The sequence below is a fragment of the Drosophila virilis genome, chromosome 2, assembly GCF_030788295.1.
Source record: "Drosophila virilis strain 15010-1051.87 chromosome 2, Dvir_AGI_RSII-ME, whole genome shotgun sequence".
In the NCBI taxonomy this organism is placed as follows: domain Eukaryota; kingdom Metazoa; phylum Arthropoda; class Insecta; order Diptera; family Drosophilidae; genus Drosophila; species Drosophila virilis.
The window spans coordinates 16,391,100-16,404,480 of record NC_091544.1 but is presented as its reverse complement, the minus strand read 5'-3'; the positions used below and the strand labels follow the sequence as shown (position 1 = coordinate 16,404,480).

At 35.6% G+C, this 13,381-nt stretch overlaps 1 protein-coding gene across 6 annotated transcripts in view; it reads right to left on the bottom strand.

The window, feature by feature from the left end:
• Window positions 1–13,381, bottom strand: part of tinc (transmembrane protein tincar) — a 72,523-nt gene that overhangs the window by 28,070 nt on the left and 31,072 nt on the right. The window lies entirely within an intron of this gene.

The following is a 13,381-nucleotide window of genomic DNA, read 5'->3' as shown; positions in this document are numbered from 1 at the left end:
TGCCTACTTTTTGGGGCACGCCATGTTTAAACATTTTTAGTACAAAAGAGTAAGCCTTTAAGTGGGTCAGCCACACAATAAATATGATTTATTATATAGCCAGTGTTAGACCCGATATTACTCACTAAACAATAAAATACAAAATTAATTTTATGTGAATGCACTGCGAAATTTATTAGCGTAATTTCATTGTGTCAAAAGAAAAAGAAAGGTTAAATAAAAGCGCATAAATTGCGAGTACATTAATTAACAAGTGAGCGAACAAAATCAAAACCGTTGCACTCGTTTACCAACACTAACAACTAACCGTCACCCACCACTCACCACCCACCACCCGCATGCCACCACCAAAAAAACATTCGGCGGCACGCATCGAAATGCGTTGAAATGCCACCAATTTTGTTGAGCTTAAATTGCGTTAGACGTTAGACGACCGGGTAAAAGCCAGCAAAACCACCCTAGCATTTTGCGGGGGTGTGTTAATGCACTGAGAGAAAACCAAAGACACAAACATACATGCTGTGAGCCCTGTTTATATATAAGGGCTTTTGAAAATATTGAAGTATTGAAAAACATACATTTATTTCATTTAATATAGAAAATTCAATTTGATCTCATCCCAAGATGATGCCATATTTCATTGAAAATATAAAAACAAGTTAGGCTCTACTGAAATACAATAACACATGAATTAGATCTCTTCGCCAAAGCTATGTTTTGTATTAAATAAATAATTTAGAGCATTAATATTATTTTGTCAATAAAAATTTTATTTTTCAAATTTTAAGCTTTTGTAAATTTCTGTAAATTAGTTAATTTCAATAAGGATTAAAGATCTACAAGCATTTAGTTTTTTTTTTAATATTTATTTTATGAAACAAAATTTTTTTAATATCTTTTCTTTCTCTTCTTTGAGTCTTATTCTCAATTAAATTGACCCGTTTTTCTTTGAGTGTATGGAAATTTTCCCGAGACTTTTTCTCGCTGTTTATGCTATTTTTGCGTTTTGCCTGCATTCCGAGCTAAGCTCGTAAAAACGCCGGGAATTTATCGCTTTGGAGTAGATTTTGGGGCAGAGAACGTAGAACACAAAACATTTGGGGTTGTTATTGTTGTTTGTTTGTTGTTGTTGTGCAATTGTCGTCTGTTGTTTTAGTTGTTGTTGTTGTTGTTGGCCGTAGTTGTTGCATGAGTTGGTTTTGCAGGTTGCCGCTGTGTATCGAAAGCATTTGAAGCAAAACTTTTGCCGCTTAAGAAAATCGATGAAAGTCCTTGCCTTCATACGACTGTCAGCACAGTAGGCGAACCCTTAGCATGCACACGCACAGGTGGCAACACACACAAATAAACACATACACACACAAGAATATTGACGTTTCAATAGCTCAGGACAAGCCACATTAAACGACATTTTGTTGTGATCAAATTGTGTTGCCTACCTTCCGGGGCGGCGCACATAAGAAAAGTGTATTCTTTCCGTTCAAGAAAACTGCGCACTTGGCAAAATGTTTGAAAACCAAAAACACTCGCTGCTGCAGCTGACATATGGAGTGCGGTTCAACGAGTTGAACCCAAAGCCTACCGCCCAACCTTTTGGCTTTGCCTCATACATTTTTTAACCATTTGTTTGTTTAGCATCGTTTGTATTTATTTTTTATCCTCTTCTCCTTTATTTCGTTATTGTGAGTCATTTTGGGCCAGTCGCTGCCATCAGTCGCAGTCACAGCTCAAATTGGTTTTTTAATTAAACGAAACGAAACGAAACGAACTAGTCCCTCCATCCCTCGCGTCGCGTCTATGCTCAAACTCATTTCCCCTTTAGCTGAATGTTGAAAATTGCATTGCCAATGACTCGTGGAACTGAACTAAATGCTATAGATTCTCTTTTCTGTTCATTTATATGCCAACGGCATCGTTTCAAGCCAAACCACAAAACAACAACAACAAAGTTAACTTTTTGTGAAAAATTGCATGTGTGAGCAGTAAAATTAAATTAAAACATATAAGAATACTATGCACTATTATTAGAGACTGGAAGATATCCTGTTATCAGTTAAATATTAAAAAGCTACTCATAAAAATCATACTGATAATATTAAAAGGCTTCTCAAGCAAGCTAATGATACCCTGTATTCTCTGATATCAACATGTCAATGTCGTTGATATCATTGAGAAACTCGAGCATACACTCAAATATTATCTCGATATGTAGTAGCTGACTGACAAAATAACTGACTGTCTTATTGACTGACAGAGCTAGTAAGAAAAATTGCATCGAAAAAGTGCTCTACAATGTTGAAAATAAGTGATGCTTCATGGTGTCGGATATGCGTACAATCCTCAGTCCATATTTACTCAGTATACAGGGTATATTGAAAGCATACAATATAAAAATATTTGATGCAATTGAAGTAACTAGAGCGCGTCAAAGTTAATTAGCAGTTTTTTCTTAACATTTTTCATTCAATTTATATGTTATATTGCCTACGATGTTGAATATTAAAGGGATATAAATGCAGTCGAATAGAATATATGTCGAACAGACATTTATTTATTGTGAAATACTTAAGACTCAAGTATGCTTATATAATTCAAAAAGCACACCGTTCAAGCGTAAGCCATAAAGTAAATATTTCTGCAGCATTTACTACGCAATTGTTTATATGATTGCATATGGACTGCCAATTCAAATTGAAATCAATGGTACGTTGTTTGCCCATCAATCCCCGACGTCCTCTCCAGTTGGCCAAAGGAAACACAGCGCAACTGTGGATCAATGCGCGCAATGATTGAGGGAGGAATATGCATTGCGTTAAAAGCCATAGACCTTGTCCAAATGTTTGTCCATTAAGCCAACTGGACTTTCGCCTGGCAAACGGTTGAATTGATTTTCTATTGAACGTGCGAGATTTGGAGCAGATTGTGGTTATATTGATGTTAAGTGCAATATTATAAAGCTGTTCAGTGCAGTTGCCGCAAAACCTATCAATAAGCTGTGAATTATTTAGAACATGTCTACACATTTCACTGGACAATGCCCAGCAACATGCAAATACAATTGACATATTTTGTAATATGCAAAGCACGTTCTAAAAGCAAAAGCAGGCTAAGAAAGGTGGATATTTTGTAATTACGCAGCATTTTGTGGCTGCACGGCGGCTTTTCCATGGCCTGGATAACAATCAAATATTCGTTGACCAGCCAAAAGTAAAGAACTAAAACCACCCGACAATAAGGATATGACCACTGACAGGCAACCAGACAGGCGAACCGACCGCAAAGAGCTAAGCCGCTGAGGACGAGCTATTAAAAATGGTACATGCCAGAAATTGAGACAAGACAAAAGTTGACAGCAGTTTTCAATTTCAGTTAATGTCAGAAGTTTGTGCCCGAGCTTTCCGAGGAAACGAGACACAGTTCATAAAACGAGCCAGCAAACAAATAACAGAAACAGCAGCAACTATAGAATAAATCCTTTTTGATCCCGCTCTAACTCCTGCTGCTGCTGCTGCCCGTCACATTAGACAGCAACAAAGTGATTGTTGTTTAGCCTTCGGTCAGAGTGGGACCTGGCAGCTGATGCTGAGCAAATGTCAGTAGTATCAAAGAGTCAAAGTGCAAGTGCAAGCGAGAACTCGGTGGAGCAAAGCCGCACTTGGCAGCTCTTGCACTAGGCCAGTCAGCAAATCAAATGCAACGCTCGAACAATTCAGTGGGATGGAAAGCCGAGCCGGGCTGAGAAAACGTGAATGTGAGCTATGCAACCCCATGGCTTGCCACATGAATGCCGATAGTTGTCAAAGATTATGACACGAGCATTCGCCAACAAATGCTGCCAAAAGGGCTACAGAAGCGGGCTACAGCATGCAAGTGTCATAAACTTTCAAGCAATGAACACATTTGCGCATATTTGCATAAAACTCAATGGATGAGCGACGGAAACTGGGCCAAATGGCGGAGCAACTAAACGAATACGAAGAATTAATGCACTTCAGCTCTCCCCATACACTCGCAAACTAAAGCAAAACTTTCAGTAATTAAGAAGATTTTATGTTGGAGAAAAACAAGAATAGTAAACGCAAGCGAATTTTTTATAAACTTAAATTTAAGAAAATTATACTTCTAGCTGCGGCTATCGAAATAATTCTAAAAACTTTACCCACACTTTGTCAGTTCATTTTAAATTTGTGCCTTAAGATGTGGACAATCCCTCATGTAAAATTAAGTTTACTAAATAATTAAAATTTTCAAAATCTCAATTGCCAATCATATTATAATTGAGTACAACTTGTTTAAGACACACTTTTTCAATTTTTATCTTTATTATTACCATAATAAAGAAGTGGCGGAAAATCTGAAAGTTCTGTCTTATAATCTGTATATTATATATATTTTTATAAGATGCATCTGTTCTAACGATGGAAGGGTATTCGAAAAAGAGAACTACATCTTGATTACATAAAACCATATATAAAAAAATGCATCGCAACATTTCTCTCTATTTATCTCTCCATCTCACACACACACAACGTGCAACCTTCAATATTTACTCACTTACATGGAACATCTCCATCAGCCTCAGCATCTCCAGCGTTTATCTACTTTAGCATTCGCTTTTTGCCCTTAAGAGCGCAGTTATTGGCAATGCCCGGGCTGATGCTGGATTGGTTCTTGGCTGGTTGGTTGGCCTGCGCCAGACGCCCATATAAGCCACGATTATTAAAAATTGAAAATACTTTTGCCAACGGAAAAATTGGCAGTCAGGCAAGCAAGCAGGCAGAAAGGCAAAGTTTTTGATTGCAGTTTATGCATATGAATGAAGTTATTTGGCTTTTAACTTTTCCAACAAGCAAAAGAACAAGAGCCAAGAAAAAAAGAACTTCAAAAATATCTTAAAGAAAAAAATAAAAATGCGTCAAGACTATGTAAAGTAAACTATTGACAATTTGCATTCAAAACTGGCACAAAGCAAGAGCCATTTCCAAAGCACTGTTCATAATTAAGTTTACGATGGGAATCGAATCGTGTAGAGAGAGAAATTTTGGTGTAGCCAGGTAAAAACTTTTGTCAGGCGCAACTGCACATAAAACTAGTCCTCGCTTTTGCTAAACTGTGGATAAAAATGCATTATTCATTTGGCCAACAATTTTGTCACCCACGCCCGCCCCGCTCCAGCTGTCAATCCGACCATTAGGCAAAGCGTCAAGCGGAAAATACTAAACTCAAATTTGGTGTTCAACAAATGTTGACAGCAACGCGACCAAATGTTGGTTTCAGAAGCTGCTAGCTCCATTCGAGACGCGTTCGCAGTTCGGGACGGTCCAGGCCGAGTTGACAGCTGCTGCTGCTGGAGATGCGCGCGAAAGTTTAATTGAAATTCTGTAAGAGCGAAGCTGTGCAAGGAAAACTGGGGAAATAAGTAACGAGAAAAATAAATAAAAAGAATATGCAGACTTCAAATTAGTTTTCCATAAATTTTCACAGCAAAACGTAGAAAAAAGTTATCCATTCAATGCACACACAAAAATATTGTATGCATAATTAGTTAACATTAATTCGGATATCATGTTTTCATATTTTTTATATTGAATGTTTAAAAGCGGCAGAGACAGAAGGACGACTTACTACTTATATTATACTATTGCAGACTTTCCTGGCATTAGGATCTAAAAGAGAAATTGTGCACATGCCATCATTAATCAGATTTGAAATTGATTTTCGATTTAAGTTATATGATTTTACCTACACATTTTTGTTTTCTGTTTTGGTTTTAAATTTGTGAATTTTACCTTATTAATTACTGACCCTTCTATTTACAAATAAAAAATTATTGTCTGTTTGGTTGGGGCGAGCTCCGAGGTATAAATAAGAAAAATACAAAAACAAAGCAATGCGATAAATGCCGCAAATTTAATCACTGGTATCACAACAAATCGTATAGCTTCATTTTATAGTTTTATAGTTCATAATTGTTGAATATAAGCCTCTTAAAATGAAATAATCAAACGCATTAATTAGTGTAAAGCTTATAATATTCAAAAGCCAAGCCCATATAAGTAAAATTCCCAATGATATACCAAAAGGCAATCAAAAATGAACAAAGCAAGCATAAACGTTCTCTTAATAGGTATTTTTATGGTTTCACTCATCTAGAGAGAATGTTCTACTTACTGACAGAACGTAACCTATTATAATTATCACACTGTCAACCTTAAGTTTAGGTTCAATTTTTGTAATCTTATTGTTTTTATTATTGGTATAATTATTATTATTATTATTATTATTATTATTATTATTATTATTATTATTATTATTATTATTATTTTTGTTATTATTATTATAATTTTATTATTATTATTATATTATTATTATTATTATTGTTGTTATTATTATTACTATTATTATTTATATTATTCTAATTACTATCACTATTATTATTATTATTTATTACTATTATTATTATTATTATTATTACTATCGTCAATATATTACTATTATTCTATAAACATAATACAATCCTATATAGTTGAAAAATTACATTTCTTGTATATAAAAATAATTTAAAACAAGTAAGAGGTTCTAGTCGGGAGCTCCCGACTAGGGAACTCTGAACCCTCTTCTTCTAACATCAAATGCATATATATATTCTATTTGATAAGCAACATATCATGCTCTTAGCTCTTAGCTCTTATTATTTACCAAAATTTCTCAAAAAACAAGATATCGATATCGATTTTTATCGATTACTTGGGAACGGAGCAAGTTATCGATTATCGGAAACAAACTCGATCTGCGCAGGCACTAGGAGCACCTATATATTTCAAGTCTCTAGCTTTTATATGTTCTGAGATCCTTGCGTTCATACATACGGACGGACGGACGGGCGGACAGACAGAGGACATGGCTAGGTCGACTCGGCTATTGATGCTGATCAAGAATATATATACTTTATGGGGTCGGACAAGCTTCCTTCTGCCTGTTACATACATTTGGATTTTGCACAAATACAAAATACTCTTATACCCATTTTTAATGGGTTCAGGGATCAGGTTAAAAAAGTTATGGCTTCAAGACGTTTAATTCTCTACTTGAAAATTTCTTTTTATATATTCTATAAACAACGTAAGCTATTTTAACACTTTGCAATTATACACAGTACATTATGCCTTACCCTGCCTGGCAATTTATTTGATTTGGGTATCTTATTATTGTTGTTGCTTGTGCTTAATATTTGTGTTTCATTAGCCTAAATTATTTGCTTGGCAAAGGCAACGGCAACACATTTTCCATTTGTCTGATTAATTGAAAATCATAAATCACTTGAATAAAGTTGAACCTTTTTCACCTGCTGACAGTCGTGATTTTTGCGGGATCGATACAAACGAATTTGTATATTAACTTCAACATTTGCTTTTTCTCGGCTATATATATATAATTTTATTTAGCTTGTAATTTGCTTTATAGCTAACTTTTCTGCTGCTGCCGCTCCATATGGTAGCGAATAAATATTTTATGTGCTCAGCTCAATATGGCGGCTGTCGTACCGCCATTTTGCCATTCGCCATATTTCATTTCCGCTTGTCGTTGGCTTTGTTTGTTTTGCTTTTCGGCTGCTACTCCTGCTCTTAATGTTGTTGTTGTTATTGCTTGCTCTGCTTCTGCAAAACTCAATTATTTATGCATGTCACGTCATTTTCGGCTAACCAGCAGCAGCAGCAGCAACAACAAGTTCAACAAACCGAGTTGGGTAAAAAGAAATTTGCGCAGAAATTCAAATGTCACTGACAAAGCTGCGGTAGGTATATTTTTTGGGTAACATTTTTGCAGCTGCTTTAAGGAGGCGTGTCACAGAGGTAAGCTGCTTATTAGATTGCCGCTGTGCGCAAGTGTGTGTGTGCATGATGTAGATTTATGGGCATGGGTCGCATCAGCCCATGTTCACACATGCGTCGTTGAGGGCGATTGAATTGTAATTTTGTGTATGACATTTTTATTTTGATATTGCGTGCCATTTTTTATTGGTTTATGGCGCTTGGATTTTCCTGTTGCCTATCAAAATTTAATTTCTAATTGATGTTTTAAAAGCTGTGCAGCTGTTGGTCAGTCAGTCAATCGCGCCGACAGTCTGCCGGCCATCAATCAACTGGCTGTCATAATTTAAAGCAAGCATTAGAAGGAACACTTATATTAAGTATACGCTGCGTGGGCTGGAACATTTTGTATACACACAGCACAAAATCAAATAACACTAATTTTTTTAATATTAAATCAACACGGGCAGAATTTAAATAAAAACAACAAAATAAAAGATTGAATAAAACAAAATCAATATAAAAAAACCCATACGGCATTGACTTCAATGAAGCGTTAAATTGAATTGTTGTCGCTATTGTAGCCACGTTTATGTCTGTCCCCAAACACTGTGCTAGCTCACCTCCCTTCCTCCCTTTCCCAACCCACAGCAACCGCACCCAATGTTGTAGGCTATCTATATTATTATTATTATTATATTATTTGCAATTTGCCAAGCAGTTCGTCGCGAGTCAAAGTTAAAGATACCCACGTTTTATGGTCATACAAATGGAAATCACGGCCCAAGCCTCAGGCTCTAAGGGGACGTGCGCTGCGGCAGGGTTGAACGTTCATTGTAATCAAGTCATAAATTGCTGAATGCGTCGGACCGGAACTTAAACAGCGTTCAACCCGATGTCTAACAACAAAATGGAGCAGCACGTGCCATAGATATACACACGCACACACACACACATACACATAGCCCAAAGATTTATCCGAATATCCTTTGCTTGGCTTTCAATAAGAAGGGATTAAGTTTTAAAGTAAACTACAAACGAGAACGACTTGCTCTTGCTCCCAAAAGCCAATAAAAGCACAGATCTCTTATCTGTATATATATCTATACCTTTGTATATATATATATATATATATATATATATATATGTACGATGCTTAGGCACTTAAAGCTGCCAGGCTCAAGGCCCGCCGCCCGCTTGCCCAAACTTTTGGCCTGCGCATTCTGGCGATAAGTGTTATTTTCAGCTACCAGCTGTGATTCTCTAGAAAAGTTTCATGTTACCAAAACGACATGGGCCACAGCCCTAGCAGTCCCCATGCATCGCACCAACGCCCATTTCCCTTATAGCCTGCGCCTTTTCTTGTTACTTTGTAACCGTATGTGTGTGTGTGTATATCAGCTATAAATTTCTTTATCACAATGGGCCACCGATAAGTCGGTAAAATTTGTCCGCTTTAAACTGCTGCATTTCGAATGCTCATCCTTTTTTGTATATTAGCTCCTACTGCATAAACTTTGAGCACCAAACGAAAAAAAAAGTTTGCTACGTTGTTCTTTGAATCAATTTCTTCGCTTTCCTTTTTTTTCTTTTGCCAAAGAAAATTATGTGGCACATGCGGGGCAAAAACTCATGACTCATTCAGTGCATATCAACGTTAATGGCACTTAACTTTCGCACTTTGGCAAAGGCGTTTGTAGTCCCAGTTGCCAGGCGAGGCGCATATGCTTGAGTTTAAGCTTTGGCTTCATCTAATTTTCATAACGCCAAGTGGAATTTTTACTCACGAAATTTACTTGAACCATCGCCTCAAGTGGTGGCCAACGAAGCGGTAATTTCAGAGGGGATTCGAAAATGCCACACGACCAAAATCAATTGAATTTATTTCGCCAGCGGGTTTCATCATATCATAAGCAGCATAATTTGAGCAATATGCAAATTAGACCGGGTAAAGCTATCGCTTCGCATAAGGGCACCAGGTAACATAAGTATTTTGCTTTGTTAACGTTTTTAATATACATTTATTTAATAATATTCTTATTGTGTAAGGTGTACACAATTTTCTCTTCTAAGATTTCATATATATATGTCTAGGCTATCGTTTAAATTTAGAATAAATTTGACTACATTTAAAATTTAAACTTAAACTTTCATTTTTATAAATTCATTAATGACCTTCTGGGCGATTTTCATTTATTCAAGTAAGATTTTCAGTTGCTCATGCTTTGACTATTTTCCATGCTTATTATCAGGTTATACGTAGTCCATATTTTCACCTGCACCTCCAATTTAATCCCTTGCACTCTTTCTCGATGTCTATTACTCTCCTCTATCTTTCTTCTGTTCTTACCATGCTTCTTCTTTGAGTATTGTGTATATATAAAAGTATGTCGACCTTTTAAAAGATGACATCGAAAGTATTGTACAATAAAAATATGTTAAGGCAATTGAGATTCCCTTTTAGAATTTTCTTCTTACTGCATCCATCATAATAATTGAGGAAGTATTGAATTAAATCTAGTCAGTCCAACCATTTCCTTATTAAATTCCTTTTGCTAGTTTTCTCATCGTAAATTTAGAAACTACATTTATAGTTAGGGCGCAAATGTGCTTCGCTTTTTAATTCTATTATTTTAACTTTTCTTTTGTTATACTGAATGCTCTATATATTTATTGTTTTTTGCAAGCAGTTTGTCAAAAAGTTTAACATTGTTTTGCTCTCTGCTGTTCTCTTTAGTTTGTTCTACTTTTTATTTAACGGACAGTTTATAAACTGCGCCACACAAGTGTGCACAGATTTTTTAGAGTAATAATTTATAGGCCAGTTTTGGGGCTCACTGCTCAGAGGAAAGACTTTGCGATGCTCAATTTGTGCAGCCATTTTGTATTATTAATGGTTGGCATTGTTGTAGCTGGCAACTGGTAATTCGCAACTGGATGGCTTTCAAAGAATTTTTTTTTTTAAACTCACAGAAATGGAATTTGTGAAAATGCATTTCTCCATTGTGGCCGGATGAAAACGAACACGAAAGCATTTTCATATCCCAATGCAATTGTGGTGTGAAGATTTTGGATGCCTTTTGCTATGGTGACACATGCCAAAAATGCGACTGCTATGAAACCGGAAGCAAGCAACAGCAACAACTACAACTATAACAGCATACAATAGATAGAAGTCAACCATTTTGTGGGCATTTTGTGCACTCAACTGTACCAGCTGCTGTCTGTGGACATTGTCCCACCCGACTGTCCTCTGCATTCTGTTTGCTTTGTTATACTGTGTATTTTATGACTTGTTATTGCCACGCCCCTGCCACAACAGAACGGCTGGCCAAGCCTTAGCAAAACTTTATGCATTCAAATTACAAAAACCAACTTTAAATGCCCTGTTGTCAAAACAGAAGGGTTTTAATCTTAGATATACACTGCTTAGGCCACACAAATCTGGTTGAGTTTTTGAAATATTAAAGTTTTTTAAAACAAACTTTTAATAATAATATTATATTATTCCAATCTATATATATATTATTAAAATTCTAATATTAGCGATAAGTAGTTTATATAAAAAAATATTGTTAATGAACATTTTAATTTCAAAACGAGATAGCTTCAAGTCAATCAAGTTCAGTTGCAACATTTTCTGTTACTTGTGCCACATTTTTGTTTTGGGGCTTTCTTAAGTTTGTTTTTTCGCCCACTACGTCTTTATTTTAACAGCCACGCCCCACTACAGTCTAAATACGTGAGAACGCAAAAGCGAACCCAATAGCACTTTAGCAGGTACTACACAAAAAAAAGACGAAGGCTGAAAGGATCTTCCGACCATTGAAGTCCATTGCTGCTGCTGCTGGTAAAATGTACGCCAAGTGTTGAGAAATGTTTTTTGTTGTTGTTGTCGTTGTTTTTTCCGCTTTACACTGACTGATTTTAACCTTTTTGCCTAGTTTTTAACAGCAGGAAAGAAGTTTCTCTTATGTTCCGTTAGGTTCGTTGCTTTGTTAACGGCCAAACACAAAACAATAGCATTTTTACACATGGACGCATTTCAGGCAAGTTTCTCGTGCAGTTTCTGTTGACAACATGCATTCAACTTGAAGTTGAAGCTGCCTCCATAACTCAACCTCTTCCTGAGCTCAGACTATGACCAGGACGGGGACTCGGACTCGTATTGCATATTTAATCCATTGCTGTAGGTCTTATTGCTCGCTCTAGATTTTTACTCCTGCCGATGCTCAGCTATCCAAAAGTGAATTATTGCTAGCATCTGGCGGCAACTGCTGCTGCAACTGCTGCGGCAACTGCTGCTGCAGCATTTCAATTGGCCAAATCATTCGACTCATTGGCTCGCTTTAAGCTTGAAGCAGCTCTTGGCTTTTGGCTTGCCTTTGTTTGCCGTTGGCATTAGTAATACAAATTGCACAGCGAAAGTTCAACAAACTACATTTAAATGGGGCACACCAGCTAAAAAACAAGAAAAACACACACGCGCACAAAGCAAGTCAGCAACAGACTTGAATTTAAAAAAAAAATGCCGCAGGCAACCATTTTGTTGCCCTTTTACAGCTATTCAGACATTTTGTGCTGGGCGCCATTTTCCAATGCTATTTTTGTTTGTTTGCGTTCAATTTAATGCCTACTTGAGTATCATAATAATTTGAAATATATATAGTTTCGCATTTTATATGTTTCTAAATAAATACATAATTTTCCTGACCAATGCGAGTACAGATTCTAATCAGTAATCAAGGTTAATGCATCACGTTTCATTAATCAAAACTCCCTTGTGCATGCCCGAGCTCTGCTAGCCACAATTAAACCTAATTGTATACAAACTATGTATGAGTACGTGTTAGTTTTTCTAATGCGACACGACACAAAACAAAAATTTCAAGTATGCACGCCCTGGTCTGCTTTTAATGTTGAAAATTTCTTATTTATATACATTTTTTGGCTTAAAGCATTTTAAATGTTTGTCATTATTTATGTATGTGTATATTTAGCAATTATCAAATTAATGTTATTTTATTTAAAACTTCAATGTATATTAAGAAACAAAAATCGAGAAAGTCATACAACAGAAGCGACTCTCATAAACAAACTAATTGTCCAGACTATAAAATGTATTACAATGACTTTTAACTTTTCTTTTCCAGAAACGGGTTAGCTTTATACATAAGTAGATTAGTTTTTTTATTTAGAATTTTTGAGAACCCAATAAATTATTTGAATAACCATTAAATTTAAAAATGTTTTTTGCAAAAACTCAAACTGGTTAAAAATTGGGTCATAGAATAATATTTTAAGAATATTGATTTTTATATCTAAACTTTCCGAAATCACCAAATTTATATATTTTCATTAAATTAATAAGTTTTTAAGGTATATAAAGTCATACGAGTGAAAAATATAATTTATAAATATGAGAGAAAAATATGAATTTAATCTGTAAAATTTGCTCAGTAACAAATGAATTGCCTAATATTTGGTATTAAATTCATGTTTTTCAAATAATGCTTCGCGCTCAATGATGCATTTCACATGAAAATTAATTCAGTTGCGTATTATAAATA